At 40.6% G+C, this 27788-nt stretch overlaps 1 protein-coding gene across 1 annotated transcript in view; it reads left to right on the plus strand.

The window, feature by feature from the left end:
• The window catches only part of LOC127583586 (C-X-C chemokine receptor type 5), a 38561-nt gene that overhangs the window by 155 nt on the left and 10618 nt on the right, over positions 1-27788 (plus strand). The gene's annotated exons all lie outside the window — the stretch shown is intronic.

Consider the following 27788-nt stretch of genomic DNA (forward strand, 5'->3'; position numbering starts at 1 on the left):
TTGTTGGTGTCCTTGTTGTTCTACATTCGCGCCCTCTCCTGGTGGCTCTACTTTAAGGTCTGCGAGGAGTTGGGAGACTTAACTCATCCACATTGTCCATTCCTTCTGGGGGAATATCTGATAAAAACTCAGTCTTAAGGTTGTTTAAGCATGAAGACTGAAACTTTGAAACAGAGGTCCATGAAAAGGATGTGTAGGGCAGTAGGAATGATTTGGCATTGTTCTAACACGATCTAGCACAGAATTGGTGGACTTTTTAACCTTGTGTCCTTTTACACTATGTCAGTTTAAATTGAAAATACTCCAGTGTTATTTCTTAAAGTTAGTCTTTGGGTTTTGCACTCAAGTCTCATTCCAAAGCCTTGGGAAGAAAACTCTAGGATAAACCTATTGCAAATACTGAGGGAATTTTATATTATTAGAAGGTGTGGTCTTTCAGTCAAAATGGTAAATTGAGAATTTTCCTGTAGGAAAGCCTGGGTGTGCTGGCTAATTATCACACACTCAATATAATGTTGTTTGTGGGAACTTGCTTTGTGCACAATGGTTGTCACGTTCCCTCTATTACATTTGTGACTATACCTCAAAACTACATCATTGCATGTAAAGCGCTCTGGAAAAAAGCTTCATGTAAATATATTTTTTAAACTAACACCATGTGTTCTTTGTCAATATTGCAGTCTTAGGTAGTTTGCTTTGCACATCTTGTATGCTATTGTAACCTACATTACCATGGTGACTAAATTGCAAAAAGTACATATGTTCCTATTGCTATTTCAAGCCAGTTATCAGACCACAAGTCAGTGAGATCTTGACCATGCACCCATCATAGCTCCTGTGGTCAACATTGTATTAGAAAAATTAAAAGTGATTGTCATTTGAAGTTGTGTGAACTATGGTGACTGAGTTTCTTCAGTTTTACTACATGTTCTCTCATAGTAGTTCATGCTTTAATTGAACACAGCCATTCTCAGACTGAACTGTAGTGCCCAGTACAACAATGTTTCAAGGTGATACACACAAAATGCTGGAAGAGCTCAGCAGGTCAGGCAGCATCTACGGAGGGAAATAAACAGTCAATGTTTCGGGTTGAGACCCTTCATCAGGAACCATATGGTACACTCAATTCTTAAAGGTACTCATACACTTAAAAAAAATGTGAAGAAATGTTAAAGAAAGTGAACAATCAAGTAATTATACACATAAACAGAGAATTCATTACTTACATGATATATATAAAGTTATAAAATTGAATAGTTATAAATTCACTCAGTAAGTGTGGCATATAACTGTAGGTGGCAGGAATCCAATCAAAAATAGAAAATGCTGGAAGCACATCGCAAATCAAGCAGCATCTGTGGGGAAGGGGTTGCATTTCAGGTCGAGGACCCTTCATCTGAATGAGAAAAGTGTGCAAACAAGTGTGTTTTAAGTTGCAGAGAGGGCAACAGGGGGAATGTTGGAAAAAGATATTGGTATTGGTTTATTATTGTCACTTGTACCGAGGTACAGTGAAAAGCTTGTCTTGCATACCGATCGTACAGGTCAATTCATTACACAGTGCAGTTACATTGACTTAGTACAGAGTTCATCGATGTAGTACAGGTAAAAACAATAACAAAATGTCACAGCTACAGAGAAAGTGCAGTGCAATAAGGTGCGAGGTCACAACAAGGTAGATCGTGAAATCATAGTCCATCTCATTGTAGAAGGGAACCGTTCAATAGTCTTATCACAGTGGGGTAGAAGCTGTCCTTAAGTCTGGTGGTACATGCCCTCAGGCTCCTTTATCTTCTACCCGATGGAAGAGGAGAGAAGAGAGAATGTCTCGAGTGGGTGGGGTCTTTGATTATGCCGGCTGCTACACCAAGACAACAAGAGGTAAAGACAGAGTCCAAAGAGGGCAGGCTGGTGTCCGTGATGCGCTGGGCTGTGTCCACAACTCTCTGCAGCTTCTTGCGGTCTTGGACAGAGCAGTTGCTGTACCAAGCTGATACATCCAGATAGGATGCTTTCTATGGTGCATCGGTAAAAGTTGGTGAGAGTCAAAGGGGACAAACCAAATTTCTTTAGCCTCCTGAGTAAGTAGAGGCGCTGGTGAGCTTTCTTGGCCCTGGCATTTACGTGATTTGACCAGGACAGGCTGTTGGTGATGTTAACTCCCAGGAACTTGAAGCTCTCAACCCTCTCGACCTCAGCACCATTGATGTAGACAGGTGCGTGTACACTGCCCCCTTTCCTGAAGTCAGTGACCAGCTCTTTAGTTTTGTTGACATTGAGGGAAAGGTTGTTGTCATGACACCATTCCACTAAGCTCTCTACCTCCTTCCTGTACTCCGACTCATCGCTGTTTGAGATACGACCTACAACGGTGGTATCATCTGCAAACTTGTAGATGGAGTTAGAGCAGAATCTGGCCGCACAGTCGTGAGTGTATAGGGAGTAGAGTAGAGGGCTGAGGGTGCAGATCAAAGTTGTCAAGGTAACAATTACTTTATAAAACTTTCAATCAACATAATGGCCTTTAATATGTCAACTTTATTAGTCTCTCCAATATGCTGCAAATACCACTGAGTATTACCATTTTCCAACCCTACATCTTGTGACTTCATGGTCCAGTACACGAGTGAATCTGTTCCATTGACTTGTCTCTCTGCAACATTATTTATTTGTTGGCTGCTAATTTCTTCAAGGACTTGCACTTTAGGCAACCATAATCCTACGTTCTCTTGAATATGCATTCTGAGACCAGGTGTTCCTCATAGTATGAATGGCAAGGACTTGTACCTTTCCTACCCATGTGATGAGTGGCCTTCCTACCTTTAACTCTGGTGTGACTTGCCAGTTACCTGGCAAAACCACTTGCAGTGTCCACATGACTCTGCCTTAACAAGGAAAACCACTACATCATTACTCTGTTACTGGATGACTCGGCAACATCCAATACAGCCTTTTGAAGTAGATGGAGTTTAATGATCAAATGAACATTCTTTCCCTTTATTGGCATTATAGATGATGTCATCCTATCTCATAAGTGTTTTTATAATGTAGCCCAGTGACAAATAAGGCTGAGGAGTGTTGCTATCCACTACTAGGACTGCAACTCCTTTTCAGAGATTCTGACATGGTTAGAGCGATTTCCTCCACTTATCCCGGGGCAGAATGTGTTATTGCAGCCATCTCTTCCAGAACCAGATGATTGTGGGATGAAAATGTTACCAACTCTAGAAGTAAGCTCACCACTGTCAAAAAATTTTTGGTGGGGAAGGTTTGGGTTGCCTGTGCCTAGCAGAAAATAATTTGGTATCAGAAGCTCAGGTGTGTGGGGACCAATGCTTATGTTTGTCAATGATGATATGAATGTTTCGTGCCATGCATAGCATGTATTTCACCAAATACACCATTTCTTCCACACTCCACCAAAGTAGTCAGCAGAGGGAGGTGAAAATGCCACTGATCATTGCATTGCATGAGCGTTGAGATTTTTGACCTTTATCTAGGTGCTATAGGCACCTGTACGGCTCCTGTTCTCCTGTTACTAAATTTGTTCCATGGTTGTTGTAGTACACTGCTGGACTACCACGACAACTGACAAAGTGCCAGAAGGTCCTGAGAAACTCATCTACCTCCAGTAAGTGAGCAACTTTGATGTGTACAATGCAGATTACAAGACAGGTAAACAAGCAGCTGTCGTGCTTATGGACTCTAAGATGGATGATCATGTTTAGTGTACTGAAAAAATTGATTCCCATGAGTCAATGGTGGCATGTACTGTAAGCCTCCATACAGTGTCGAGGTAATGCAGCCATTTTAGGCAATTTTGGGAGAGCTCTTAGTCTTCAACAATTGTCTTTCCCTTATACTGCTGTCAGACTTCTCAGAAGATCATTTAAATCTCAACATGGAATGTACTCATGGATTTTATGAATGATGAGGCATGAAAAGGCAGTTTTAAGGTGATGGATTATGAGTTGCTTCCATTTGGATTGTATTCACCTTGAAGCATTATACATTCAATGTTGAGGAAAGGGATCAGTTTTAAGAAGTAGTAGTTCAGAGCTCTTTTTACCTTGTACTGCTCAGATTTCTTTGCTAAATTGGTATTGGTTTATTACTGTCACTTGTACCGAGGTACAGTGAAAAACATGTCTTGCATACCATTCGTACAGATCAATTCATTACATAGTGCACTGAAGTAGTACAGGGTAAAAACAATTACAGAATACAGAGTAAAGTGCCACAGCTACAGAGGAAGTGCAGTGTGGGTAGACAATAAGGTGCAAGGTAATAACAAGATGGATCGTGAGGTCAAGAGTCCATCTCATAAGGAAACCATTCAATAGAAGACTAACAGTGGGATAGAAGCTGTCCTTGAGCATGGTGGTGTGTGCCCTCAGGCTGCTGTATCTTCTGCCTGATGGGAGAGGGGAGAAGCGAGGATGACCTGGGTGGGTGGGGTCTTTGATTATGCTGGCTGCTTCACCAAGGCAGCGAGAGGTACAGGCAGAGTCCATGGAAGGGAGGCTGGTTTCCGTGACGTGCTGGGCTGTATCCACAACTCTCTGCAGTTTCTTGTGGTCCCGGGTAGAGCAGTTGCCATACCAACCTGTGATGCATCCAGATAGGATGCTTTCTAAGATAAGATAAGATAGCTTTATTAGTCACATGTACATCAAAACACACAGTGAAATGCATCTTTTGCATAGAGTGTTCTGGGGGCAGCCTGCAAGTGTCGCCACACTTCCGGCGCCAACATAGCATGCCCACAACTTCCTAATCTGTACGTCTTTGGAATGTGGGAGGAAACCAGAGCACCCGGAGGAAACCCATGCAGACACGGGGAGGACGTTCAACCTCCTTACAGACAGTGGTCGGAATTGAACCCAGGTCGCTGGCGCTGTAAAGCATTACACTAACCGCTACACTACCGTGCCTACCCTATGGTGCATCAATAAAAGTTGGTGAGTGTCAAAGGGGACATGCCAAATTTCTTTAGCCTCCTGAGGAAGTAGAGGTGCTGGTGAGCTTTCTTGGCCATGGCATCTACGTGGTTGGACAAGGTCAGGCTATTGGTGATGTTCACTCCTAGGAACCTAAAGCTCTCAACCCTCTCAACCTCAGCACCATTGATGTACACAGGTGCATGTACACTGCCCTATTTCCTGAAGTCAATGACCGGCTTTTTTGTTTTGCTGACATTGACATTGTCATGACACCATGTCACTAAGCTCACTGTCTCCTTCCTATACTCTGACTCAACGTTATTTGAGAAATGGCCCACAACGGTGGTATCATCTGCAAACTTGTAGATGGAGATAGAACAGAATCTGGCCACTCAGTCATGTGTATATAGGGAGTAGAGTAGAGGGCTGAGGACGCAGCCTTGTGGGGCACCGGTGTTGAGAATAATCATGCTGGAGCTGTTGCTGCCTATGCTCATTGATTGCGGTCTGTTGGTCAGAAAGTCAAGGATCCATTTGCAGAGGGAGGTGTTGAGCCCAAGGTCTTGAAGTTTGGTGATGAGTTTGCTCGGAATTACAGTATTGAAGGCAGAGCTGTAGTCAATAAACAATAGTCTAACGTAGGTGTTTTTACTGTCCAGAGGCTCCAGAGATGAGTGTAGGGCCAGGGAGAAAGTGTCCACTGTACCTGTTTCAGCAGTAGGAGAATTGCAGTAGGTAGAGGTTTTCCAGGAGGCTGGAATTAATGTGTGCCGTGACCAGCCTCTCGAAGCACTTCATGATGGTGGATATCAGAGCCACCGGTCAGTAGTCATTAAGGCATGTTACCTTGTTTTTCTTTGGTACCGGGATGCAGACTAAGATGCAAATACATGGCTGCAAAAGGTAAAGGCACCTCTCAAATTGGCAGCCAACATCAGTCCTTAGTAACAAACAATCTGCTGGAAGAACTAAGTCGAGCAGGATCTGTGGGTGGAAAGGAATTGGTGATGTTTTGGGTCGAAACCTGTCCTGATGCAGGGCATTGAACAATCCAGAAATTTTGGACGAGGGTTTAAGTTTGACCTGATGACAGCAAGGAGGCAAGTCAGGACCTTTGCTACTAATGTTGATAGGGATGTGACTAACTGAACACTATCAGGAGTGAGGATTGCCGATGGGGCAGCGTCTTCTTCTAGCAGTCTCTGTACCTCACCATTAGTCAGCCTGGGTCCGTGGAAGTGTCTGCAAATCCCATATTCCTCTCGTTAACCATTTTAGAAGCCACAAAACCGGAATGGAAGTAAATTATCCTCAATCCCCAAGAATTGCGGAAGAAGGAGCAGAGTTGCATCACTGACTCAAACATGGGAATATACGAGTGTTTGTTGGTTTGAGGCCCTCTAGCGACTAAATAGTACTTAAAGTAAGCGATGCATTCCTCTAGAATCTGATGAGAGTCCATCAGCACGCAGTCCGGATCTAGTTCTGCATTGTTCGATGCGCTTTGTAATTTTCAATAAGTTTGGCATACTGCACGTGTATGATTCTGTTCATGAGTGTTACGTTGAGAACCGGGCCACTTTCATCAGAGTTTGCATTGGTTGGGAGGTTTTGGGAGGCAGTTGACTGGAAGGCATATGCCTGCAGACATCTTTAAAGTCAAAGGTTCCTGGGTTTGGGCATTAGTTATAATGCGGTGATCGACATAGGAACAGAGACTCAAAACACTTGGGTCATTGACGTTGCGGTTTATTAAAGAGAACCGATTAAATATGAGTAAGGCATATTTGAATGGCAAATATATGGCCGTGTCCGCGGTGAGGTGGCAATATAATTATGACGAGGGAGAGGGTTACAATCCTTACGGGAGAAGAGTTAAATTGAAATTTGCCTTAATTTGATATCAGAAAGCGAATAACCAAGTAACGAGGCCTGTGCAAGCACTCGTTCTATGAAAGCGAGGGACAGCATGGGGAATTAACCTACCAGAATAATTCAACTGGTTAGTAAAACACCACTTTGAATCATCTGATAGTGATTATTGCAAGAAATACTAAAATGAACACTCCAATATGGCTAGTTCTGGAATAAGCTGGTTGTAGCTCTGACACTGCAGGGGTCAACCACAGTGACTATCCCGAATGGTAATGACAAAAGTCCCTTGATCTTCCTCCCCAACGACAAACTCCCCATAATTTCCCTGCAACAAATTCCTCCGATTCCCGGGGAGTTCCGAGCCTTCACACCCTTTTCCACTTCCTACAGAGTTTTGTTTTACCCGTTGTCCCCATTTGTTTCCAACACCAGCAGTTCTGCCGTGAACAAAGCCATCATTCGCGCACGGCTGAGCGCAGGACCAATCAGCGGAGGCTACTGCCTCTCCGGCCCCCAGCAACAGCAGTGTAAGAGCCAATGAAAACACCGCTGTATCAAGTTGGAGCTTTGCCCCGCCCACTACCATCACCAGGATAATACTTAGTCTTCTTTCTAAACCGAATGTCCAGAACACCTCTATATTTCTTAATGTCTTTAAGATATCAACCTCATACTTAAAGTTATAGTTTGAATTTACATGTGCTTTTTTTTTGTGGAGACCGTTCCACATTCCTTGTGGCTCCCACGTGATGAAGCAGCAGCTAACTTCTCCCAGTATGGCCTGAAAAATCTCTCTCTGAATTTTAAGGTTATTTCTCCTTTTCCGAGATTATCCCAATGGGAAATAAAAAAGTTTATTTTAATCTGGCACATGTGTTCGTGATTAAAAGTGACCTTGCAGCAACAGTCAGGTCAGTGGCATTGTGGCCTGCTCTGAGGCTCAGCAGGGAAGGGTAAAGTCAGGCAGAACAATAGTGATGGGAGACTCGATAGTTACGGGGACAGACAGGAGATTCTGTGGCCACAAGAGACGCCAGGAAGGTGTATTGCCTCCTGGGTGCCAGGGTGGAGGATGTCTCAGAGTGGCTGCAGAACATTCTCAATGGGAAGGGTGAGCAGCCAGAGGACGTTGTGCATATTGGCACCAATGACGTAGATAGAAAGGGGGAAGAAGTCCTGCATAGTGAATATCGGGAGTTTGGAAAGAAGCTGAAAAGCAGGACCACGAAGGTAGTAATCTCTGGTGCTAGTCAGGATAGGAATAGAAAGATAGAACAGATGAATGTGTGGCTGAGGAACTGGTGCAGGGGGCAGGGTTTTGCGTTCTTGGATCAGTGGAACCTCTTCTGGGGAAGGGGTGAACTGTACAAGAGAGATGGGTTGCACCTTAATTGGAGGGGAACCAATATCCTGTCCGGGAGGTTCGCTAGTGCTACTCAGAAAGGTTTAAATTAGTTTGGCAGGGGGATGGGAACCATAGCACCAGGTCAGAAAGTGGAGGGATTGAGAGGAAGTTGGATATCATGACCAATAAGAACAGGCAGGAGCAAGGTGATAGACACAATGGGATGGACGGGTTGAAATGTGTGTATATTAATGCTAGGAGTATTATGGGTAAGGGTGATTTAGTTAGAGCATGGATCAGTACATGGAACTATGATATTGTACCCATGAGAGGGGGACAGAAATGTATGCTTAATGTTCCAGGGTTTCAATGTTTTAGAAAATAGAGAAGGAAGTAAAAAGGGGGGGGGGGAGTTGCACTATTAATCAGGGACAATATCACAGCTGCACTCAGAGGGGACATAATGGAGGGCTCATCCACTGAGTCTATATGGGTAGAACTCAAAAATAAGAAAGGTGCAATCACTCTTATGGGATAAGACTACAGATGCCCCAGTAGCCACTGGGACATTGAGGAAAGGTGTAAAAACAAAAAGATTGTTGTAGTGGGTGATTTCAACTTCCCTAATATAGACTGGGACCTCCTTCGTGCAAGAGGTTTAGATGGGGCAGAATTTGTTAAGTGCATCCAGGAGGGTTTCTTAAATCAATATGTAGATAGTCCAACAAGAGGAGGGGCCATACTGGACCTGGTGTTGGGTATTGAGCCTGGCCAGGTGACTGACCTTGAGGTGGGAGAATAATCGGGGAACAGTGACCACAACTCCTTAAGTTTTAAGATAGCTATAGATAAGGATAAGTATGGACCTTGCAGGAGAGTATTACATTGGAGCAGGGCAAATAATGAGAGTATTTGGCAGGAACTAGAGTTAACTGGGAACAGCTGTTTTTGGGCAAGTCAACATCTGACATGTGGAGGGTGTTTAAAGACCAACTGCACAGAGTACAGGACAGGTATATTCCAGTAAGGCGGAAGGACAAGGATGGCAAGGTATGGGAACCTTGGATGATGAGAGAAGTGGTGAATTTAGTCAAGGACAGAAAGGAAGCATATGTAAAATTTAGGAAGCTAAAATCAAACAGAGCCCTTAAGGATTATTAAGAAGCCAGAAAAGAACCCACGAAGGGAATTAGGAGAGCCAGGAGGTGCCATGAAAAGTCTTTGGCAAGTAGGATTAAAGAGAATCCCAAGCCATTCTATACATACATCAAGAGCAAGAGGATAACTAGGGAGCAGGTCGGACCACTCAAGGATAAAGGAAGGAACGTGTGCTTGGGGGTGGAGGATGTGGGGTCCTAAATAAGTACATTGCATCAGTATTTACCAACGAGAAGGACATGGAGGATAGGGAGATCAGTGTGGAGCGTGCCAATATGTGAGGGTATTTCGAGATAAAGAAGGAGGTAGTGTTGGGTGTCTTAAATAACTAAGTTGGATAAGTTCTCAGGGCCTGATGGGATGTACCCCAGGTTATTGAGGGAGGCAAGAGATAAGGTTGCTGGGGCCTTGACCAATATCTTTGTGCCCTCTCTAACCACAGGCGAGGTCCTGGAGGTCTGGCAATTAGCTAATGTTGTTCCATTATTCAAGAAGGTGAATGGGGATAATCCTGGAAACTATAGACTGGTGAGCGTCAGTGGTAGGGAAGTTACTGGAAAGGATTCTTAGGGATGGAATTTATGAGCATTTGGAAACCATGGCCTAATTACAGACAGTCAGCATAGCTTTGAGCGGGGAAGTCGTGTCTTACTAACTTGATTGAGTTTTTCAAGGAGGTGACAAAGGTGATAAATGGAGGTAGAGCTGTGGATGTTGTCTACGTGGATTTTAGTAAGGCGTTTGACAAGGTCCCTCATGGGAGGCTCATCCAGAAGATTAAGATACATGGGATCCATAGTGAATTGGCTGTTTGGATTCAGACTTGGCTTGCGCATAGAAGACTGGGTAGTGGTTGATGAGACTTATTCTGACTGGAAATCTGTATTTAGTGGTGTTCTTCAGGGATCTGTACTGGGACCTCTGCTGTTTGTGATATATATATAAATGACCTGGATATAAACATAGATGGGTGGGTTAGTAAGTTTACAGATGATACGAATATTGGTGGTGGTGTGGATAGCGTAGAAGACTGCCAAAAGATACAGCAGGATATAGATCAGTTGCAAATATGGGTGGAGAAATGGCAGATGGAGTTGAACCCAGCCAAATGTGAAGTGTTGCACTTTGGGAGATCAAACGTAAAGGGACAGTATACTGTTAATGGCAAGACCCTTACCAGTGTTGATGTGCAGAGGGATCTTGGGGTCCAAGTACATAGCACCCTGAAAGTGGCTACACAGGTTGATAGGATGGTAAAGAAGGCATATGGCATGCTTGCCTTTATTAGTTGAGGAATTGTGTTCAAGAGTTGGAAAGTTATGTTGCAGCTTTATAAAACTCTAGTTAGGCTGCATCTGGAGTATTGCATTCAATTCTGGTTGCCCCATTACAGGAAGGATGTGGAGGTTTTGGAGAGGGTGCAGACGAGGTTTACCAGGATGCCACCTGGATCAGAGGGCATGTGCTAATAAGGACAAACTTGGGTTGTTTTCTCTGGAGCGGCAGAGGCTGAGGGGAGATCTACGTTTATAAGATTATGAGAGGCACAGATAGAGTAGCCAGCTGGTATCTTTCCCATAGGGTTGAAATGTCTAATACCAGAGGGCATGCATTTAAGGTGTGAGGGGCTAAGTTCAAAGGAGAAGTGTGGGTAAGTTTTTTTTTACACATATAGTGGTGGGTGCCTGGAATATGCTGCCAGGGGTGTTGGTGGAGGCAAATATGATAGAGGCTTTCAAGAGGCTCTTAAGTAGGCACATGAATGTGCAGGAAATGGAGGGATATGGACATTGTGTAGGCAGAAGGGATTAGTTTAGTTGGGCATTTGATTACTAATTTAGTTAGTTTGGCACAACATCATGGGCTGAAGGGGCTGTTCCTGTGCTGTACTATCCTATGTTCTAAAAGCTTGATTTATGCATTATTTCTGGACAGGTTTATGCTTGAAGCCCCAAAAATAATCAAATGATTTTGCACTGGACTCCATCAATACCGTTATACCCCTACTAAACTGCAAGTGGTGGAACTAATTCTCAATATGTGATCTCACCAGGATTTTGTATACCCTTAGCAAAACCACCTCTTATACACCTCTATGTTTAAAGGCTAATATCCCATTAGCCATTACCCTTCATTTTTGTAACATTGCAGTGATTATGTACATGGGATTTCTTTGGGCTTCCACTGTTCCTCCCTTTTAACCTTTTAAAACAAAATCTATGATCAGTTCTTTAATGTAGAACGTCATATTTGCTTCCATTGAAACAGTTTTCTCTTATTTAATCTGTCAGTGTCTCAATAATCTTATGCTCCCTTCTACTCTTTTTATCATGCCACCAATTTTTGCATCATTGGAACATTGGGTATATGGCTCTTCATTTTCTTATCGAAGCCACTGATAAATATATTAAATTGTTGAAGTCCCAACAGATATCATTGTGGGAGACCACCAGCCATTTCCCTCCAATTTGAGTACTTTTCCTTCTTCATACCCCTTATTGCTGCTCTGTTTTCCACTGCTGAACCAATATCCAAACAGGGTTCATAATTTGCCTTCCCCCACCCCCCCCAACATGCTTTAATTTTAATTACCTATTTTTATATGGACTTGTATATATTCCTATCTAATATTTTAAATGGATCATTAAAAAAGTCAGTTTGGTTCGTTGGACATAACAAATCCATGATGCCTCTTCCTAATCAGCTTTTCTCTAAGTGCTGTGTAACTTTATTGACTGAGGCTGGCAAGGAATCTATTGGGAAAATTGAGCTTGAAGTAATCAAGAAGGATGTGACTGAAAATAGTTTAGAATGGTGCCTGCTTTTGTGTTTTGGGATTTGAGTTGTATATGTGTACGTGATGTTAGAACAACCAATGTGTGCCACTCTACTCTGTCAATTTGAATAACAAGCATTCAACCCATATGTGTACAATGACAGCAATACAAGATTCTTCCCCTTTCCCACTTTTTGCAGTATGTATTGAAATATACAGAGGATTGTAAGAAGATAGAATCTATGTTGAATTGATGTCCAATTAATTGTATGGACAAAACTCTGAAAATACAAACAGAGAGGTACAACGTAATAACCTTAGGAACAGCTACTGCTAAAACAGCAACTTACAATTAAATACACTGGCACCTTGTTTAGCAGCCAGGATATGTTCTCAGGAACAAGAAAAGTAATGGAATCAGTGCTAAAAGTCATTATGGCATTTTTCAATATAGGTATATAAATACGTATGTACACCCTATTGAATGTGATAGAAGACACTATCCCTGCCTCTCTTGGCTGCGCAGCAGCTTCCATTACAACCAGCAGGAGGTGGCAAAAGAAATTGTAGGATCTGAGTGGTCTGATAACACCAGGTACAGCCACTGCTAGTAACCAGCAACTAGTAACCAGCCTGAGCCCTTTATCTCAGCCCTGAACAACATATCACCCCAGCCTGCCCAACATCAGCCCTCACTGGCAGCCTCTCCATACCAAGCCAGGTGTGCTCAAAGAGCGCAGGGGTACACACAAGTTTTCCAGGACTCAGGTTTGCTAAAGCAATGTGCAGTGGCATAGAAGGCAGCCATTTGCACAAGGTTCCTACCACAGCAGCACATAATGTGAACAGATTTTTTTTTGAAGTACAGGGGAGTATGTGTCTGCTACAATTCAGACTGAGGGACTTGGAGCACCATAAAGAGTCAGCATTCTGCGGGATAATGTTAAGCAGCATATCAATGGTGTCTCTCTAATGTGGTAGAATATCCCAAGACAATTAGCAGAGTATAATCAAACTAAATGAGTCCCTTAATAATTCTATTTTCATTGTATCTTCCCCTTACCCCCCCCCCCACCGCCCTCACCACCCACACCTTTCCTTGTCCCTGAAGCACATATGAAGTAGAAGCAAGAGTAAGCCATTGCCTACACTAACTCCATATTTCTTTATTTTCTAATATCTAAAAACGTATTGATCTCTATCTTTAATATACTTAGTGAATGAATTTCCACAACCACCTTCTAATCTCTGTCCTTAGTGGCTGACCTCTTACTTTAGATTGAGACATCTGATTCTAGACATCCTAGCCAGGAGAAAGAGTATACGTCATGTCACGGACTCAGTCTATTTAATCTTTCCATTATATGACAAATGCGCCATCCCAAGAATCAAACTAGTGAATCTTAACTACATCCCCTTTATCTAAAGCATATCCCTCCTTTGGTAGGGAAAATAGTCCTGTACACATTTTCATAAGTGATCTCAGGAGAAACAATTTAATTGGAGGTGTTTCCATTCCTGTGTTCAAATCCTGTTCCAATATAAGCCAACATACCTTTTACATTCCAAATTGCTTGCTTTATCTGCATGTAAACTTTGAATAATTCATGTTTAAGGAAGACTCAGGTCCCTATGAACATCAACACCTGTCAATCTTCTGCCATTAGAAAAAAATGCTCCACTTTTCTACTTGTTCTATCTGAATGTATGACCTCACATCTTGCCACGTTATATTCCAGCTGCCATATCCTTACTCATTCACCTAACCGGTGTACATTCCCCTGAAGCCTCTCTAGACCTTCCTCACAGCCCACCGTGGCAAGCAACTTTGCATCATCTGCAAACTGATATATGTGCTTAAAAACTGTTAAATCTTCCTTCTTGCAAAATCTGATGACATATCGTTGACTTGACATTAGCTCTTTTTTCTTCACTCCAGAGATACTGCCTGGCATGCAAGGTATTTCTAGTGTTACTTGTTTTCATTTGAGGAAATGTTGGATAAGATGAACAAAAGCATGGTCAGAGAGATGAATTATTTTATGTGGTAACACAAAGAAGGGGGAAACACAAAGTGGATTAGGGAAGGAATTTCTGAAATTAGGACAAAGGTAACTGATGGTCTGGCCACTAATAATGGTGTGCTTAATACTGGGATCCAGAAGATTCACATTGGAATGATGCAGGCATATCCCAGGGCTTTGCAGTGGACTTGAGGAAGGTATATAAATAGGAATGGACAAGGCCAAGCAAAGTCACACAAACATCGATTTGATAATGATTAGTTAATCTGCACTTTTCCAGTGGTAGTGGTTTGAGGGATGAATATTGGTCAGATTGCCAGCAAAAACTCTGCTGTCCATCATTAAACAAGCATTAAAGAACAAAAGAATAGCTTGAACTGGAAGGGTCATTTGCAGTAATAAATAAGTCTTAAATTACACTCAACATGATAACATAAAGCACAAAATTACTACAGCATGATAATGATCATATATATGTTGGTTGATGGATAACTTCAGTGCTCTTTGAAATAGCTCCTTGGTAATAATCCACCTGAGAAGGTATATGAAATCTCATTTTAACACCCCACCTGAAAGACATTATTTCTGATTGTGCAGGTCCATTACTACTGCCTGGATTATTAATTCAAGGCACCCGAGCAGGACTTGAATTTATAGGCATTTGATTCAAGAGAACTATTTCCTGAGGCACAGCTGCCACCTTAGCACTTGGCCAGTAACCTAATGAGACAAGTCATTAGATGGGTTCTTTTCTGAGTGAGCAACCCAATCCACAGATTAGAGTTTGTGTTGTGAGGCATAAATACAGCTTTGAGGGTGTCTGACTCAGTCTCATCCTTAATATTCAGAATAAAAGCCATGATTGTAGCAACTATATGAGACTCTTGTTACTTTTCTTGCCAGTTAATTGGTTGAAAGTTCCATTTTTTTAATCTGATCTCAGTCATTCCTCTTCAGTACACTCAAGACATCAGAAGAAATGAGAAACTCATATGTATGTGGCTGTAGGCTTTCAGATTAGTCAAGCTAGAATGCAATGGTGTCATTATGCAAATCACTGCAGGGAAATGGACATTCACATATTGTTTCAAATTATCCAAAGATCATTTCAGTAGTGAAATCAATTAAACAGAAACACCGGTGATTACCCAGCTGTAGCTGTGTATGCCACAGTCTTTTATAAGAAAAGAATTAATTAATGGGAAAAAAAACTCCATCTGGATTTTCTGTCAATTTTTCCACATTAAATTCTCAGTATTATTTAGGGAGGAGACTCTGCAATCCATATGTAACTCCAGATATATTTTTGATTTTTAATGCCTTAAAGTAAAAAATAGTTGGGCAATAAATGATGGTTTTGTCTTGTTGGCCATGTTTAAAAAAATAAATAAAAATAAAGATGGCAGTCTCAGATCTATAGGGAGAAAGTCAAGAAAAGACTCCAGGAACCATTTTTAGTGTAAAGCAGGTAGGTTAGAGGGAATTGAGAACAAGTGGTTAATTGTGCCAACCTGTGGCAATTGCTAAGAGAAGGAACTTACAGGATTACTAAGGTCCTCTCAAAATTGCAATAAAGCAGAAAATGCAGATTTTGCAAAATTAAGCAGAATATTCCACAATTAACTATCTGACCCATGTTCATTTTTGAGAGCTCTGACCTTTTCAGTTACTCATAGAGCTTGGCATCTGCCTACCTAATCTCAGACTCCAGACTCATCTGTTTCAGTAACAAATGCTGCAAACCAAACCATTCACTGAACTGGAGCCATGAATTGCAGTGCAAAGAGGGATGTGTATTGAAAAAAAAGCTACTGGTTTTTGTGTATTACTGGAATCGATAAAAGCAAGTATACCTTTCCACAATGTTGTCTGTCTTCTTCACAAGTTAGCAATAATTATTTGAACTTTATTTTGTAATTTAGGTAGGGACTTAATTACTAATCAAAAGTGGAGAAGTGGTACTGAACTCAAAGAGTTAGCACATGCACAACAGGCTAAATCTGTGTGGTGATTTCCCATGATTCTACAGGCCTTGGACAAAATCTTTACTTGGGCAGAAGATGCACAGATTGGAAGATTTATTGGATAGGAGCTTTACAACTGAGGGCTATAGTTGGGCAGGAATTTTCCCCAACAGAATGTCGCTTGCAGAATTGGGCATTGTGCTCAAAATGATCAGAGGAAAATGTTTCTCCAGAAGCCTCACTATACGTCTAATTTCCATTAGTTCTTGCGTAGTTTATCTACAAAGAAAGCTCTCCAAATGCATTACCTCACACTTCTGTGGACTGAATTCTGTTTATCACTTTCCTATTCAGCTGATCATCAATATATTCAGCTTTTTCACCCTACTATTAACCAGATGTCAAATGAGTTTACAATTTTAAATCCAGTTCCTGGTATGCATGGGCCTGTAGCATCGAAGTATCCCTAATTGCCAATACTCACTGGGCGTGCACAAGAAGAGGACTATGTATTTTTGCATGGGAAAGGTACTGCAGGACAATCAGGAGGAAATTCGTTGAGTTTCTTGCCCTAATCATTATCTGGTAGTATGTGTGCACGTCAATATGGCAGTATGTGCTAGCAAGTACAAGCAGGCGCTGCATGTGTATCTGTATTTGTTATTGGAGAGTCTTGTTTTCGAGTGAAAGTCAATGACTCAATTATTAGTTGTTTTACATATTCTTTAGGCTCTGTTCTACTTTTAATTAATTGCTCTGTTGTTGCTTATGTTTCAGCTGATTAGTCTAAGGAGAACACTTCTAAATGCAAGCAACTCTTTTATAGCTCTGTATCATTTGCTGGAGAATCCACATAAACTCATCCTATGACACAGAAAAATAGTATGGTAAGGAAGAATGCAAAGAGAGGAAAACCTTTTATATTTACTTATCTTTATGTATTTAAGAAAATATTGTGTAAGCTAAGATACTTAATTCCTCTCAACTGTGAAAAAGCTAATTGTGTATCCACAAGGGGGTGACAAAGGGAATTTTTTGAAAAGCAGTTTTGCTGAAATTAGATTTCCGATGGACAGTAATATAGTGAGTACACAGAGTCCATATTTCATTTATTAACCACACTTGTATTTTTTTTACACTGTTTCTGGAGATTTATTTGTTACAATATTCACACTGATCTTAAAAGGCAAAAAAGTGCAGATTGTCTTGAAATATTAACTTTTTTTTCCTCTGTAGATACGAGCTGACCTGCAGAGTATTTCCAGCATTCTCACTTTTATTACACACTGACCTACACTAGCTCCAGGTTTGCACTCAATTTTAAAATTACAAATCCTTTGGTTTCACCCCTTCCCATCTCTGGAAGCATGCAAGACTTCTACATTCCTTTCGTTATAGACTATTGTGTATCCTGGATTTTCATTACTCCACTGTTGCAGCTGTGCCTTCAGCCCCCCAGAGCCCACTGTGGAATTTCCCCTCGTCTGCTTCTCTTTCCTCTTTTTTTTGATGCAGTTAAAAATCTACAGGCTAAAAATTTGTTTGCCCAATGAGAAAAAAGAAGCATTACACAAATGAAAGTTGTGTTAACATGGAGTGTCTTAGTACCAGTCACTGATGTGTCCTTACTTTGGGTGAGATTTTCACATTTGCCTTCCTTCCAGCATCAAACTTCTTATCAACAGTCAGATAATGCCAAAATTCAGGATCAGTGACACTTTTGCACCATGTTTGTCCGAAAAATGATATTGATTGTTCACTCTCAAAAGCACCTAGCTTTTGCTGTCAATGAAAGATCAAAAATGTTACTTAATGGGCCAATTACACTAAACCATCATTGATAGCCAGACTGCCGCACCCCACGTGCTCACAGTTCATTTTGCCCAGTGAAAATGACTTTTCTTTGCATCCTCAAACATTTTGCTGTGGTCAAAACTGACACGCAATAGCCATCCCTCTTCATGGATATTATGGGATATAAAAGAGACCTCTCAGGCACCACAACTGCTCACAGGAATCACACCACAGGAGGCATACTAAAGGTCAATACCTTATTTATCCAGGCTTCGCTGGGAGCTATGGTCTCATCCACAGTTAAGAGGATTAATGGCTATGCCTAAGGTAGTACTCATCTGTGACCTCAAGATCTTGAGTACAGCCTCATGCACATGCCTGCTTTGCTCTCACAGTTGAGGTTAAGATAATCCTCACTCTGAACTTCAGTCTCAGGATTATTCTTGTCCATGGCTACTGTTTTTATGCTGTATGTTACACTTTGTTGATGGCTGGTGATCAACACTCTTACTCCACAAGTTTGGACTTCTAATTCTCCATCAGTCCACAGGAGCAAGCAGACTGGGTACTAGAATTTTCTGCCATTGTAGGTGCCCCAAAAGTGCAAACACACATTGACTGTTCTCAATAGGCCACTAGAGCTCCCATTCTCAACAGATGAATATTTATTAGCAGAAAAGGGGCAAATTCTGTCAATGTGTGTTGGTAGTAGGGCATCAGGGGACTGTTCTAATGGTTAATTCTAGGTGTGTTGGCAGTTCCCATGAATCATTCATGCTTAACTAGTCATATCTGCCTCTACATCTTCCTGGAGTCACATTGCCCAAAGGACAAATTCTGGGGGTTAGGGAGTATCATTTGCTCACATGGCTGATTACTTTATTCACATCTCCATAACACCAGATGACCAATGCTACAGCTGCAACAATGCTACGACCAGGAGCTTAGTGGACCACAATATGGCTGCTCAAATGAGATTTTGTTGCCTGTACCTCTATAGAATTCAGCAGTTAGATTATCTTTCTTTGCTTTGGTCTGCTGTACAGTGTACAATTTGACCATCATACAAGCTCAGCTGTCGTCTGCTAAAATGGAGCAAGGGGAGGACCAGCAACCGAGACACATCAGAAATGACAACAAGCAGCTGTGGCATTAAAGAGCCATTTAGTCCACACCCTCCACAATAAGAGCCCTATCCAGGCTTTCTCGAAGACCACGCTTCGTGATTGTGCTATAAGGCAGTATTTGATCCTCTAGAGATTCTCATAAATCTCATGATATCCAGCCCTTCCTGTACTCATTCTCACAACACTCATACATTTGCAGGGGCAAGCAAGCCTCGACAACATCAAAGGAATAGTCTTCAGAACACGTGATAATCAGTTAATGGAGCTTTTATAATTTGAACACACTGCAATGATGATTTCCATGAAGTTACTTATCATATAATGAACACACACTTTTCTCTCCCCTAAATAGTAGACTGAAGTTCATAACTTGGTTCTTAATTTTAGCTTGACTTTGCAGCAGCTTGAAAAAAAAGACAATTGAATAAGGCCATTTGTAATCATTGTGAAGTCTTGGAAAAATATTAATATTATTGATCATTGTCCATACACTGCCTTTCCTTTTCAAGCCTACATTGTGAATTAATCTCAGAGGCTAAGTACCTTCATGCCAAGCAGCTCTTCCAGGGACTTGTCAAATGGCCAACTTACAAATGCTTGCAGTGAAATGCACTAATGGATATTTAGAATCATAGCAATTCAAAATAACAGGCTACTCAATGAGGTCTGAAGGGTAAATAACAACCTCTTCTTGATATAAAAGCGTAGGGAGTAGCTGCACATAGTCATTGTTTCATTTTATCAAGAAATACTCTTTCAAAATTGCACCAAGCCTCTGAGAATGTAGCCCAATTTGCCCATCAATCTGTACAATTATAGACCTACAGTCATACTTTGACACTCACACTCAGTCCTACTGCTGCTACAATGTCTCTGCAAAAGAAACCCACCACTGGATATATCTGTCTCTACTGTTCAAAGGTTCTTCTCCAAACAATGAATTCTGAGGAAAAACATTTGTCATATTTGCAAGGAATGAAACATCGAGTGCCCATCTGATGTTTGGCGTCTTGTAGTGTCATCACAAAATTTAAATCCTCATATTTCCGAAGGCATCTTGGAACACTGGCTAATGGCCCTGCCTATTGAATCAGATTCGTCATAACATCACTGTGTACTAATTTCTGAGGAAGTCCTGCTTACATATCATGGAGCTCATCTGACTTCACTGGTCAGCATTGCTGAGTGGGCTTGACATCCATGGAGCCATTACAATAGCTTTCCTTCCCCTCCTGTTTAACTACAGCCGAGTAGTGTCAGGTATCTCCCTTGTGAAACACAGTCTTACAACCTAACCTGTTTCCTCATGATGCAATTACCTGAGGTGTGCTGTTTAAGGATTGGTGCAATGGGATAATCATCCACCATTGTAGACAGTGCCACCATTTTCTCCTGCTCTGCAGATGGCCCCTGCAACTCCTCATCACATCAGGTTGTGTGTAGCTCAGTGCTCTCTTTCCTGCCTCCTTGAGGAAATCTAAAAAGAAAAATAATATATATTAGGCAGTCCTGCAACATTATAAGCTGTAAATATTGAGCGTGCCTCATAAATGCAATGAGAACACTTGCAGTGTACCGCAGGCAACATCATTTTGCAAATATTGTCTTCTAAATTCATTTGAAGAGACTATTAGTTACATACATCAGGGAGACGAGTTCATGCCCTAGCCACTGACCCAGTTTTGGCTGCCACTACAAGAAACAGATGAGAGTTTTCAATGAAGGCTGTAATCACCAATGACTATCCAAGAATTTGAGAATTTGTAAGCTTTGACTGCACATCTAGGATGCTGCTGTGATAAGAATTCCCACAATGTTGGAGTCTTTTGCTCCTTATTGTTACTTGTGATGGAATGGAATCTGAGTACATATGCAGTTGCAGTGACTCTGTGAACATGTTTATGTTGGATTGCGTGTACTGATGTAAGACCCAGTGTATGCTGTAGTTTCCCTTGACATGGTACCAGTGTGTGCTATAGTTTCCCTTGGCATGGTACATGTTGTATGTACAATACATTAAACTTTATCCAAGTTCAAGTTCATCTCAGTGTGTTGAGTTTATGTGTGCTGCAAGCTATTCTTTGCACCTGGGTAGTGTATTGATTTAATATTTGACTGATGTCAGAATAATCAATTAATCAAGATTGCCTGGAAATTGTCTTGGTTATAGGTGCAGTCCCTGTTGATTTTACAAAAAAAATCCCCACCTGTTCCAATGATTGAGACCGTGATAACGTGCAATGAGATCATAGCTGAATATCTCAGTCATGCTTGACTTCTGGTACCTGGCACTTGCCTGACCACACGTTTACCTGGTCCAGTGCTGTCTCCTGCAGGGGCATCAATCTGCTCTCCTGAGATATGCCCCTCTGATCTGAAGCAGCAAACTTTTGTTTCTGGCAATCTTCACCTGCAATAGATGACAACTGTGAAAGGTGGTTGAGTAGACATGACATTGTGACCTATTGGTCTGAAATGTTAACTCTGTTTCTCTTTCCACAGATGCTGCTTGACCTGCTGAGTATTTCTAGAATTTTCTGTTTTTATTAGACACTGTGGCCTTCTTGATCGTCTGTACTTAATAGTTGTGGAATGATTGTAGCAGTGTGATTGAAGAGAGGTTAATGGAGTGAGGGACAAGGTCTGCAGTGGGTGAGTGATAGAGTTAAAGTCAGTGTGTTTGAGACAGGGTGAGATTGGGACAATGGTCACTACATTCCACATATGGATTTTTGGAGTAATCCGGTGGAGTCCACTTTGTCGTTAACCTGTAGAGGGAAACAGGTATTTGTGTGGATGGCCACGATTCGAGTGCCTTTAGGGGTGAGGCAGATGCAGTGGAGTAGTCACTATTGAGTAGACACTGAGGTGTCGTATGGGTTCCATCGTGGAACATTTGGATTTCGTAATTACTCTCTATTTTCTCTCTACGTTTTGTCTTCAGCCAACGGTGGTTGTTGAAGAAGCCTTTGCTCACGTTTCACCTTATGGCTTGCTGAACTGAACTTTGAAAACTATTCCTGGACTTGGAGTTTGGGAGTTTGAGAGACAGACACACACACACACACACACACACACACACACACACACACACACACAATGAGTTTAGTTTTTGGAGTTAATGTTTAAGATTTAACATTTTTACTTCTAACATTCTAACATTTTTACTTTTATGTTCCTTATTATCATAAGTAGTTATTAATAAAGTAGTTTTTTTACACTTATACATGACTCGGTGTGTTTCTTTTGTTGCTGGTTTGTAACAGTAGACCTCTAAGGTCTCCATGGCTCCCTTGAACATTGGACATTTCTCCAGGCGCTATGATACAACAGCCACTCTTGTCCCCCCATACACTCTTCTCTTTGTGATAACAGACCTGCAAGCAAACAGCACTCTTCAGGAGCCAGAAGAGTGCTGGTGATGTTGCGCATGTGTGCCTGTAAGGTCTGGCTAATGAGATATCATAAGTGTGGATATCTGCCAGCAGCTGCAAGAAATTAAGCAAGAGTTTTAAGGATTTGTCATTACATGAGGGAGCTTGACATTATTATTAACCTGCTCCATAAAATATTGCAATTGTTTTAAAGCTTTATAAAACAGTATTAGGGGAATAAGAAATACCATTTTAACCCTGTGAAACAGCACTGACAAATTTCTCTTTGACCATGATTTTGGTCAACTTCCAATAAATCTACTCTATAATTGTATGTTGTATTATGTTAGTGACTTCTTTTCCATTTTAATTTTCAGGTTTGATTTTAGTTAAGTAGTTCAGTGATACTGGCTAAGATCAAATATATATAAATCACAGAACTTTTCAGGAAAGTATTAGAGGCAACCATTGCTCAGAGTACAGTGCTAGATCTTCTACCTTTTCAATCCTCCCAGGATCATGGACTGATCACTTAGGGAAAGCAACAATTACATTTAAGTATAGTATCTTTCAGTGGGAAATTCATTGAGTTCTGGTGGCTATAATAACCTCTTAGAATCTGAAGTACTGCAGTTTTTGAAGTCTCTGCTCCTAGAATGCTTGTCTGCCCACTTTACTAGTTTATTTATTACCCCTCAGTCAATTTCTCTGGCAGGCAGCTATCCAACTTCTCTTCAACTTCCAATCAATCTCCACTTTCACCTCTATGACTTTCTTGATCAGACTATTATTCTATGCAGTCACCATCTTCACATTCAGTCAAAACTGTCTGTTTCTTTTCACCTTCCTCAATTGTTTAATCACTGAGATATTTCCTTAATGTAGGGGAAATTTCTCCTTTCTCAAATGTGGTATTTTGAAAAGAAAATGGATTATTTGAGCTATATGAGCAATGCACAAGAGCAGCTGAAATAAAGGCCATTTGGCTCCTTGTACCTGCTCTGCTATTCAATAAGATCACAGTTAATATTCTACCCATGGGGAGACAAGAGACTGCAGATGCTGGAATCTGGAGCAACAAACCAAGCAGGTCAGGCAGCATCTATGGAGGAAAATGGACAGTTGACATTTCAGGTTCTACCCATCTTCTACCCAGGTGCTACTTTCTTGCATTAACCCCATATCCATTGAATATCTTAACATTTAAAAATATACCATTCTCTCTCTTGAGTATACTAAGGGAGTGAGCACCCACAGACCTTTTGGGTGGAGAATTCCAGATTCTAGTGAAAGGAGTTTTTCTTATCTCTGTCTTGACAGCCACCTAATATTTCAGGACTGTGACCATTCATTCTGGACATCTGAGACAGGGAAAATATCCTCCCCAGATCTATCCTGTCAAGCCCTTTAAGAATCTTATGAGATCCCCACTCATTCTTTTAAGCGCAAGAAAGTATAGGCCTCTCTTCATACAACATCCCAGGAATCAACCTGGTGAATTGTTACTGCATTCCCTCTATCACAAGTATATCCTATCTGTAGAGAAACCATACCTGTACACAGTATTCCAGATGCGACCTCATTCTCTATAAATGGAAGAAGATGTCTTTACTCTTATACTCAACTCCTCTTGAAATAAAGACCATTTTTTAAAGTTCAGTTTTTGGGATCTGGACATCACTGGCAAGACTGTATTCATTACCATCCCTAACTGCCTTGAACTGACTAGCTTACTAGGCCATTTCAAAGTTGCATATAGGCCAGACTGGATAAGAATGTAAGATTCCTTCCCCTTAAGGACATCAGTGAACTAGATGACTTTTTAATAACAGTCCAGTAATTTTTGTGGTCTTTATTATTAAGACTCATTTTTATCGCCAATTTTCAGATTATTGACAATACTACAGGCCACATGGGGTCTCTCATTTAAAAAGAAACTCCACTCTTCTAATTTTTCTATCAAAATGGATAACTTCACATTTTTTCCACATTACATTCTACCTGCCTTGTCCTTGCCTATTTACTTAACCTGTCTCTGTCCTCTTGAAGCTTCTCTGTATTCTTCTCACAGCCCACACTGCCACCTAGATTTGTATAGTTAGTAAGCTTACTTATATTCTGCTTGATCCTCTCATACAACTCATTGACACTGATTGTTAACAGCTGGGGTTCCAGCACTACACCCTGCAACACTGCACTAGCCACAGCTTCTCAAGCCAAAAATGACCAGTTTATTCCTACTTGGTTTTCTGTCCATTCACCAATATAATTTTATTTAATAATCTCTTATGTGACTCCTTATCAAAAGTCTTTTGGAAGTCAAAATACACCACATCAACTGGTTCACCTGTGTCTATTTTGCTAGTTCCAACCTCAAAAATCCCTGACAGATTTGTCAAATGCAGAGTTCCTTTCATAAATTTTTGTTGATTCAGCCCAACCTTTTTATTATTTTCTTAGTAACCTGTTACCATTTTGTTAATAATAGATTCCAGTATTTTCCCTGCTACTGATATCAGGAGAACCTCGTTGGCAGTAAAGTGTTTTGATATAGTTTGAATTATAGAGGATACTTAGTATGTCTTTATATTACCTGCCTTGATCTACTGCTGATTGAGGTGATTAGCTATAGCATATATTCATTATGCAAATCAAGGAATAGAGAAGGGAAAAATTCTCAGTACTTAAATTTGTCAAACAGGAAGGATGTCAATTGAGTTTAAAAAAAAGACTTGCTATTAGGTTTTTTCATTTGGTTAACAGTTCTGCATGCTCAAAGGTGACATCGATATATTAATGAAACTCACTGGCAACTTACTGTCTCTTCAATAAAGCTGAATGCTTTGATAGAAATGAGATTTTCCATGGATTACTTGTACATTGTAAGTATTTCCCATTTTCTTTTAATAGGTTATGATGAAGGTTATTCATAATAAGATGTGAAAAAAAAAGTTCAGGTTGCCTTTTAACTTAACTTTCAAAGCCTTTAGTTCTTGACGTATAGCTGGTTAGTAAGTAAGAGAAGTGAAGGTGGTAAATGCCAACATTTTGCAAAGTGCAACTATTAGACTTTGCAAGCAACTATTTAAGTAACCTTTTTCTCTATTCACAATGATGGTTTTGGTAAGATATTAGTGATTTGAGCATTTTTCTGAAGGGTGTATTTATGGTTTTATTCCCCTTTCAGTCATTTGATCAAATGCCAGACTTTAAGTTGTTCACTGGTATATCAGAACATCGGTAGTAAGAGGTTCACATTTGAACTTTCCGACTGGTTGTATTAATGTATTTAGTCCTTTACACAAGTGGAACCACTCAATGGAATTTCGATGGGCAGATGAAGTTAAGGTACTATTCAGCACATTCCAATTGCATAATGGAACAAGTTTGAGGGTAAATAGCCTCCAGTCTGTACATTCCTTTCATTTCTAACTGTAACATATGCTTGCTAAATTATTTACACAATACAAGCCTGTCTACTCCCTCTAACAGGTAAAGAGAATACGGCTACAACTCTTGAATGTTTCTTGTCGGTGGCTCCCAAACCTGTGATCTCCATTACCTGTCTCACAGGAGCATAGTTACACCACTTACATAAAACAAACCGAGTGACATATTTGTTTCAGTTTAATCCTATATAATACAAATTTATACCTCACATTGTAAGATTTTGCTGCTAGATGTGCATGATAACAATCTATGTATTATTATGTGACACCCTTTTAGTACAGAAAAAAAATCCTGTGTTATTTCACAGGTATGAACTTATGATCTTATTATCAAGTGTCACCAAGACTGGCCTTGCCTCAGCTTATCTGCTGCTGAAACCCTCATCAATACATTTATTTCCTCTAGACTTGACCTTTCAAACACATGTCTGGCTGCCCTCCCATCTTTTACTCTCAACTTCAGCCTACTCAAAATGCTGCTGGTCATATCCTAACATATTTCCATTGACTTTAAGTTTAGCAAAGTCTTAATTTTAAAAATATATTGAATAATTCTATTGTGTTAATATTTACAATTGAGAAAGAATATGCCAGACATACTGAGAAAACATTGAATCAAGATGAAGAGTCATAAAAATTAACATAAGAAAAATAATTGCAATGAAGTAAATAATAGCATTAAAAGATGACAGATCTCCAGAACAAAAGGAACTTAAGAACAAAAAAAGGTAGACTATATGGCTACTTGACCCTGCTGCACCATTCATCAGAATCATGTCTTAGCTCCACCTTCCTGCCTGGTCACCATAACTCATGATCCCCAGTGCTCCAAAAACAGTCTATGTCAGCCTTGAATATGCTTAATGAATCAGCATCCTTGGTCCCAGAAAGGTGAAATTCCTCCTCTTCTTAAACTTAACTGGACATTTATCCTGAGACTATGGCCGTTTAGTTCTACATTTCCCAACCGGGGGAAACTTCCGCAAAGTATCTACCCTGTCAAGGCCCCAAAGAATCCTTTATATTTCAGTGAAATCAGGTATTCTTCTAAGGTAGAGAAAGTGCAGGCAATCTACTCAATATTTTCTCTTAAGGCAACCACCTTGTTTCAGAAATCAAACTGGTCAACTTCTCTGTGCTGCCTCCAAGCCAAATATATCCTTCTGTAAACAAGGAAACCAAGATTGTAAATGATACTCCAGATGTGGTTTCACCAAAGCCTTGTACAGTTGTAGCAAAACTTGCTTTTTCACTGCATCCATTTTGTAAGGAAGCCCAGCATTCCATCTGCTAACTGTACTTGCATGCTAACCTTATGTTTCTTGTTTGTCTGAAGACCAACATTCATTACTCAGCTTTTCAACTAAAGCAGAAAACCTTTTTTTTCATATTATATTCAATCTGCCTTATTTTTTACCCAGTGAATAAACTTGTCTATGTCATTTGCAGACCTTTTATATCCTTCTCAGTTTTTCCACCTAGCTTTATACTGTCACAAAACCAGGATATAATATATTCAATTCCTTCATTTAAGTTATTCATGTAAATTGTAAAAAGTTGAAATTCCAGTACTGATCCCAAAGGCTCCTCACTCAATACAACCACCAAATTGAAAATTAGTTTACTCCCGCTCAGTTTTCTGTCAGTTAATTCTCTACCATGTCAATATACTAACTTCAATACCACAAGCCCTTAACCTGTGCAGTAACTTTTTTATGAGGCACCGTATTCAATGCCATTCTGTAAGTTCAAATGTGATACATCCACTGGTTCTCCTTTATCCATCCATATAGCCACATCCTCAAAGAGCCAAACACTATTTTCCTGACAGAAAGGTATGTTGATTCTGCTTGTATGGATTTTCTAACAGTCTTGTTATTACTTCCTTAACAATGGACTCCAGCATTTTTCCAATAACCAATGTTAGGCTAACTGGCTTATAGTTCACTGCTTTCTCTC

This window comes from Pristis pectinata, chromosome 27 (genome assembly GCF_009764475.1).
Source record: "Pristis pectinata isolate sPriPec2 chromosome 27, sPriPec2.1.pri, whole genome shotgun sequence".
Classification (NCBI taxonomy): Eukaryota; Metazoa; Chordata; class Chondrichthyes; order Rhinopristiformes; family Pristidae; genus Pristis; species Pristis pectinata.